Source organism: Epinephelus moara, chromosome 14 (genome assembly GCF_006386435.1).
Source record: "Epinephelus moara isolate mb chromosome 14, YSFRI_EMoa_1.0, whole genome shotgun sequence".
NCBI classification, from domain to species: Eukaryota; Metazoa; Chordata; class Actinopteri; order Perciformes; family Serranidae; genus Epinephelus; species Epinephelus moara.
The window spans coordinates 866,755-874,373 of NC_065519.1; positions in this window are offsets into that span (position 1 = coordinate 866,755).

Consider the following 7,619-nt stretch of genomic DNA (forward strand, 5'->3'; position numbering starts at 1 on the left):
TTATTTTTTAAATTAATTTATTAATTTTATATTCTAACCGAAAACATGATGTGAATAACACTCAAGTCATTCAAGTCATCGTGTCTCAAGTCAAGTCAAGTCTCGAGTCTTTAACTTCCAAGTCCGAGTCAAGTCTCAAGTCTTTTATTTTTTGTCAAGTCAAGTCACAAGTCATCAAAACAGCGACTCAAGTCGACTCGAGTCCAAGTCACAATGACTCGAGTCCCCATCTCTGGTATACAGCACTTAAAAAAAAATATTTATATTTATTTTCCGTCAGGTGCAAAATGACCAACTACTGTAGATGTCAGACCGTCGGCAACGCCCTGTATAATACCTCCATGACAACGCCCCACGTGAGGGGTCCTGAATCAAAGCTCCTTGCCATGGATGCCAAAACAGTGAGAGAGAAATTAAAATCAGGAGAACTTATGACTAAAAAAAGGACGGGAAAAGTTCCTTTTGGGAGCGCTTCAGTGTCATTGTTAGCAACACCCGGGTTTGCCATTTGCAACAGCTGCAGTACCGTGCATGTCTACGAACAGCTGGATGTCATTTAAATGTAAATACAATAACTTAATGTTTGGCGCAGGTCTCTAAATTTTAGAAGATAATTACGTCGGGTGAATGATTGATGAGTGCATGAGGATTCGGGTGCGCTCAAACGCCATCCGCGCATCTCTAATGTACATGCGTGTCGGCAATGTAAATCAGAATTAGAAAGGTTTAGACATTGAACTAATTCTGTTACCAGCATTAAGCATCCTACTCTGCAGCTGTGATCAGTTTTAGACAACATGTGATGATTCAGGTTCTTCCAGCTTTCTTTTCTTTCCTATCACATCTCTATTAAACACAAGCTTCAAGGACACAGGAAGGAAGGAAGTGAAACTGATTCTGGTGTTGCACTAAGTCAGTCTAAATGATAGTGTCAGCCTGTAACGTGAATGTAAATAACAGCTGAAATCATGTCGCACTGAATTATTTTCAGATATAGCCATCGTCTGCTGGTCTGTGCTCGTCTGAAACCAGCTCTCTGTTTGTGATCCAGAGGATAATTAGGCCTCGGAGCAGGCGGTGAATGTTTGGTCTCACTCTGCCTGCCTTTAAAGAGAATGCTCTTTTTGGATGCTGCAGAACCAGCGCATATATCCCTAAAAAAAAGGCAGAACTGTAGCTGCTCGTGCCTCTGATGTGCCATCCAACTTTAAAATACAGCTTTGCGAGCTCACTCTTCTTCAAAGCCTTCTTTTCTTTACTTTTTTTTCCTTTTGGCTTTTTCTGGCCCCCTCTGCCAGCTCCGACTCGGCTCTGCCTGCTGCCTGCACATGATGAGTGCATCTGAGTGAAGGAGTCGGGTGAAAAGCCTGAAAGGAACTGCAGCTAATTCACCAAACAAGCCTCTATCTCATAAACTAAAAAGTGGTTGTCGCAGCATGAAAAATACCAAGACGCCGCCATAAAGCAGGACACTGGGCCGCTGGTGTTTTGTGTGTTGATCACTGTTCTGGTTAGAATTCGCTGCATGTAATCAGTGTGTAAAAAACCTTTCATTCTCTTTGACTCCGAGGCCTAATGGTTTTTTTAGTAACGACTTTGTCTCTTTAACGGCACAAACATCATTAACCCAGGCCATTGTTATTCTAATCTCTCTCCGTCAGCGTCCTCGGAGGCTTAGCCCTCGTCTTGTTGAAACAGTTTCCTCATTGTGAGCTTGGAGGGAGGAGGAATGGAGGTGGTTGCTTCAACTGCTGCCACCTGAGTGGGCATCGCCGTCCAGAGAACCTTACATTTAGGGTGGTCCAACCCACCATCTCCAAACCACGTCCCCCTGGCTCTCCTCTTTATGTGGTCCTAATTCCACCTCCCACCATCCCTCTCCCCCTCTCTGCACACAAAAAGCCCCTCACACGATGAACAAAGTTTCACTGGCCCTCATTTGTTGACTTATCTGGCATGGCGGCAGTTCGCCTTTTCGAAAAAAAAAGAAAAGAAAATCTTTAAACAGTGTTTGTTGGGCTTGTTTTTCAGCAGGGAGGTGGCGGCCTGTTGTCCTTCCTCCCCCAGACACACAGGAAGAGCCTCTGCCATCTCCTCCACGACGCGAGCAGGTGCAGAGACAAGGCTCAATGACATCTTTGTACCAAATGGAAGAAGTTTGGGGGTTTAACAGCACTCCTAGCCGCGGCCTGCACCGCCCCCCCCCCCCCCCCCCCCCTCCATCTGCCTTCAGGGGAACTTGAACGTGAGAAGTTAGCGGTGACAGGCCGCGGAGGGGGAGGCCATATATCCTAAAGTGACACAGACACCAAAGGTAGTTGGTTTTTGGCTTCCATGGTTGCCTGTCACGTTGCTTTTATCTCAGGCTGCGGAGGTCTTTCACTGGCTGCAGTAATTCATGTTGGCCCAGTGTTGCCTCTGAGCACAGCTCACAATACAAACTCACAATAGAGAATCCTGTTTCGTAACTGTCGTAACAGCTAACTGCATTCATTGTTCTGTCGTCCTCATGTTAAATCATTTGTCTTACAGCTAATCAGGGGAGACGTGTCGACCTCAGAGTTAAAGGAATCATTTCCAATATTTGACATAAAGACTTGGTTAATTAAAAAGCACATCAGCTGCTCAGTAAACAACCTGCTCCTCATTAATGGAGTTCTGGCTGTTACTGTGCCGTCTACCTCAGAATCACAGGTGCTGGTGGAGCATGTGCTGCCGGGTGGAAATGCTCCTGGAAGTGGTTTCCAGTGTTGGCTGGCAGCTTTTTAGGACGCTATCCCAGATTTATGTCCGCTGGGACACTTTCCAAGATTCTATTTCCTCCTCTACCTACATGTTGCTATCAGATGTGACAGTCCTGCCGCCTGCTCGTCCCTGATGGGATCCCCTCTCTGATATCTCAACACTGTCTTCTAGAAATTTGCTGTTTTTAAAATCTATTCCCTGAATATACCTGTTGTTTTCTGCTTCTAACAGAGGTGGTAGAGCCATGCAAACCTGTGACAGTGAAAAGAAATCTACAGCCTTACTGGACTGGGTGAACCTTAAGCCTAAACATTTGCAACCCAGGCACCAAAGAGAACGCTGACCTTGTATGTCTCTGCAAACCATGGATATGTTATATTCGTATGCTGTTATGGAACAGATACATTTAAAGGTAATGTTTGGGTAACGCTGTGGTAACGTTTGTGCACAAAAAACACATGGTTATGTTAGAAAAAGATCATGTTTTGGCTTAAAATACCTGTTTTGAATGGGCGCAATCCCAGCAGGAAACACAGTGAGGTGTCAACAAAAAATGCTGTGACGGTTTGCAACAAAACTTTCACATTTTTCGTCTAAAAAGCTGCTGAAACACAGCAACAACTCATTAAATCACAGTCAGTTTTGTTGTTTGTTGGTCTTGAACAGTGTCTGCAGCTTGGCAGGCGTCTTTGCCCCAGCTGTCACCCCCCCCCATATACCACCTTACTTAAGAGATGTTTACATGATACATATGAAACATGCAAATGTAACATATTCATGGTTTCCAGAACATCTCATCGTCACTGTGACCTCGTCACATGTCCACGTTTGGTCATGGACTTTCCACGTCCACATATGACGTCCAAGGTACCCTGGGTGTGTTGGTTGTTGACGTTCTGAGACGCCGTGTCAACTTCAGCCTGTTACATGCATTGTCTGTTTTCAAAATACACTTCTGTTTTCACAGGAAATGTACAGTTTGCATACAGTCTCTTTCAAAATAAAAGCACTACGTCAGTTTCAGTGTGGATGAATAAAAAATGAAAACAAACAGTTTATTGGGCGGTAATGCGTTACGTGACACTGTAACTGTAAGAATATTACCCGAAATCCTGTTGGTAACGAGTTATATTACTTTGTTACGACTAAAACGTAATATTTTATTGTAACGTTTTACTTGCAACACTGGTTATTATGTACTGGATATGTTTCCTTATGTTTCAAAAACACATTGGTTAACATGAGGTTATGTTTAGGCACAAAAACAACTTGGCTGTGGTTAGGAAAAAACCTTGTTTGTCTTCTGGTGGAAAAATCACAGCTGGAAATGCCATCGATGTCTCACTAAAAACACCAGCTTTTATAATTTGTTTTATCAAACAGTTGTCTGCAGTGGGCTGCAGCTGGCAGCTGCCTCGCCTATGTGCGTGCACATACATAGTCATGTGTGCACATTTATGGCAGCACCCCTCAGTAAGAATATGTTCCTGTATAAATGGTCTCTCCAGAGGCGTAAAGAAGTTACGATGGGCCTCAGTGCACACTGTTATGAAGGCCTTAGTACTATCGTGCATGTATCGTCTTGTCACAAGATCAAACAGACATGACATTGGCCAACATCGACATATGTATTACCCAGCAACCATCAGTGTATAGCTGACAAACATATTAAAGACAGTAAGAAATTAATCATTTGATTAAATAATTTTTAGAGTTCATTTATAGATTTTATATAATCACATCATTTTGTTACAGATTGCTTCTGACTATTTTACCAAAAAAAAAAAAAAGATCATCATTCCAGTGGCAACCTGCATCACTCATGAGGGCACACTCTGTCTATGGGCCCCCCCACCCCCTGGGCCCAAGTGCATTTATGCCCCTGTGGTTCTCCCTGTTTCATTATAGCATTAGGAAAAAAATTAACAAAGACAGTTAGTGTTTGTCTGATTCCTGATCGACCATGGAACGATCTGTATGTCGACCTGCGAGTGAGTCCTTCATAAATAACTGTTACTGCTGGAGTTCTTCTTCTTCTTCTGGGGTTTTTCATGCAGCACCACCAGCCTCTGGACTGCAGCAGAGCTGACCTGATCTGTGTGCAGCATGAGAAAACCAAGATGGAGTGCATCTAGATTTTCCAAGGAGGAAGATGTTACAGTTGACAGCTGGGGAAGTTCAGTTCAAAGTCTGAACACCAGAGTCTGAACTCACTGAGTAAGTTCATCACTTTGGTTTTAACTTTAAAAAATTGGTTATGTACAGTCGACTGGGTCCAGTGTGGGGCTTTATATTTCTCTGCTCTAATTCTTTCTTCCTTCCAAATGGGACAGTTGCCTGTAATAGATGCCATAATGCCAGCCGTCATTGACTCTAATGGTGGGACAAATTCTATTTGGCAACAGGATGAATTCAGCTTCTTGCCAAGTTCCCAATGCAGCTGATATCAGGGCCGTGGAGGTGGTGATGAAAACTCAAGAGCTGGGTGGTAAAAACTGAAGATGGCTTATTAATAAAAACTAAAACATCAGGTCAGCGTTAATGTTTGAGGTCCATCCGTCAGAGCCGCCAGTGACATCGCCGCACATTTGTTATGCATGGTGATTATTTCTGAGCCTAATGATCAGCCACGATAAGCCATCTTCTCCGACTCCCGAAACGAGGAGAGTATGAGGTTTTATTATTTCTGGAGCCGGTCCCACGACCCGAGCCTCTGCAGCCCACTCTGGATTTCATGGAGCTCTCGGCCGCTGACCTCGGGAACAATGTGGGCTGCTGTGCTGATTCTGGGGACCAGGCGAGCCCAACTGGCCCCACCTGCTTGCAGCTTTACAGGCCTGGCCACGGGCCCCGGGCTCTGTTTCTACACTGCAAAAAACATCCACTTCATCACCACATTTTATTCTGGTGTAAAGGATTCAACAGAGATTTTCTAACCCATATTTAGTCAAATTATTAATTCAGATCATGAGTTCTCAGTGTGGTTGACAAAGTTTATAAAACCAGCCTTTGAGTCAAGAAAACAATCGAGCTCAAGACAGCAGCTACGGATCAAACTATTGGGAGTGATTTACTGTCAGTGATGCCATTACTTGTCGACTCTTTAAAAACTATGCACATTGAAGTTTTAAGTTTTGTTTTCACCTCTGTACTTGCCTCTGATTGATTTAAGTTCAGGTCTTGGCAGCTCTTTGGGTTTAAATTTCACACGTCCAATCAGCTGCTGCTCAGAGTTCACGTTGATGTCTCAGGAAAGAACAGCACTTTAACATCTATTTATAAAATGTCACATGTTCCTGAAGTCTCAAAGAGAAAAGCTGAAGTTGTGGGTCGACCTTACGAGGCAGGTAGTTTCTGTTATGAACATGAGGAGAACTCAAGTGCAGGACACAGACTGAATGGTGGTGACAAAAGGTTTACTGCCACAAAAGGACTGGTAGTGAGTGGAGGTGGCTGTGACGAGGCTGGTGTAGGCAGGAAGTGAAGAGAAGCGTGATCCTGGAGCACAGGAAAACACAGGTTAAAGGCATGAAAAATGAAGCAGCAGCAGAGTGATCTCAGTCGGCCATGATGAACAGCGACCACAAAAGTTTGAACAACAATCTGTTTGTGAGAGGATGAAGAGCCGGAGTGAAATACTGCAGGTTGATGAGGTGATGAGAAGCAGGTGCACCTGACGAGCTGATGGCACAAACTAAGAAGGAGCTGCTGGGTCTGCAGTGAGGTGTTTGGGTGCAGTCAACACAAAAGCAAAGAGAACATGAAGCAGATGTGTTCATGACAACAGAACGCTGTTTGATTTAGATTTGATTTGATTTATTTATTAAGCACAACTGAACTAGGCAACTGTGCAAGGGGGGATCGAAGCCCATGCGGGCTTGTACAGAGTTCCACCCCTAGCCATAATCACAAGCAAATGACATGCAGGCTAAATTCCTAGACTAAGCAAAAAGTCACAAGACAAAATACCAACAATAACAACAACAAGAAACAAAAGCAACAACAAAAAAGGAGCAAAACTAGGGTAACTGAAGCAAATTAGGACAAAGAAGACGAAACAAGAGATCAGACAAAGAGAAAAACTGATAAGGAGGATGAGGGTAGATGCCTTAAGAGTTCATATGGACACTAAAAGTGCCTTCAGTTGCTTTTTGAAAAGAAAATAAGAAGGCATGGACCTCAGTGATAAACTTAATTCATTCCATAGCTTGGGACCTCTAAAAGAGATGTTAAACTGGTGACTTGATGTTCGGGAGAACGGTAAGAAGATACTACTATTACAAAGCCTCGTTTGGTATGTATGGACATCTGATGTAGAAATAAAAAAGTTATTAAAGGTGACTGGAAGATCTTGTTTCCTATAAATGAACTTATGTAAGAATAAACACGTTTGAAAGACGTTCACTTTATCAATAGGTAACAGTTGGTATTTACTAAAGAGGGGTGCAGAAGGTGCGTATCGACTCGAATGGGGGATCATTCTCAAAAACCTCTTCTGAAGTATAAATAATTTTTTAAGATAAGTGGGGTAAGTAGCTGCCCAAACAATATTACAGTAATTTATATAGGGGAACAAAAAGCTATAATATAGGGTTAAATAAGCTGAGGAGTGAATTAAGGGACAAACCTTTCTCAATATACCTAGCATCTTTGTAGATCTTTTACATACAAGATCAATATGAGTAGACCAATTTAACTGTTCATCCAACCTGATCTCACAGAAATACGTGAAATGACCACGACCTCTTAACACCGCATTCTGTGGTGGCAGCACGTAATGGGTTGAAATTACGTGCTGCCACCACGAAAACAATGCCAATGTAAAGTCAATTAGGATCCTCTCCCGTGGTGGACACACGGATTCCCTGATTCAA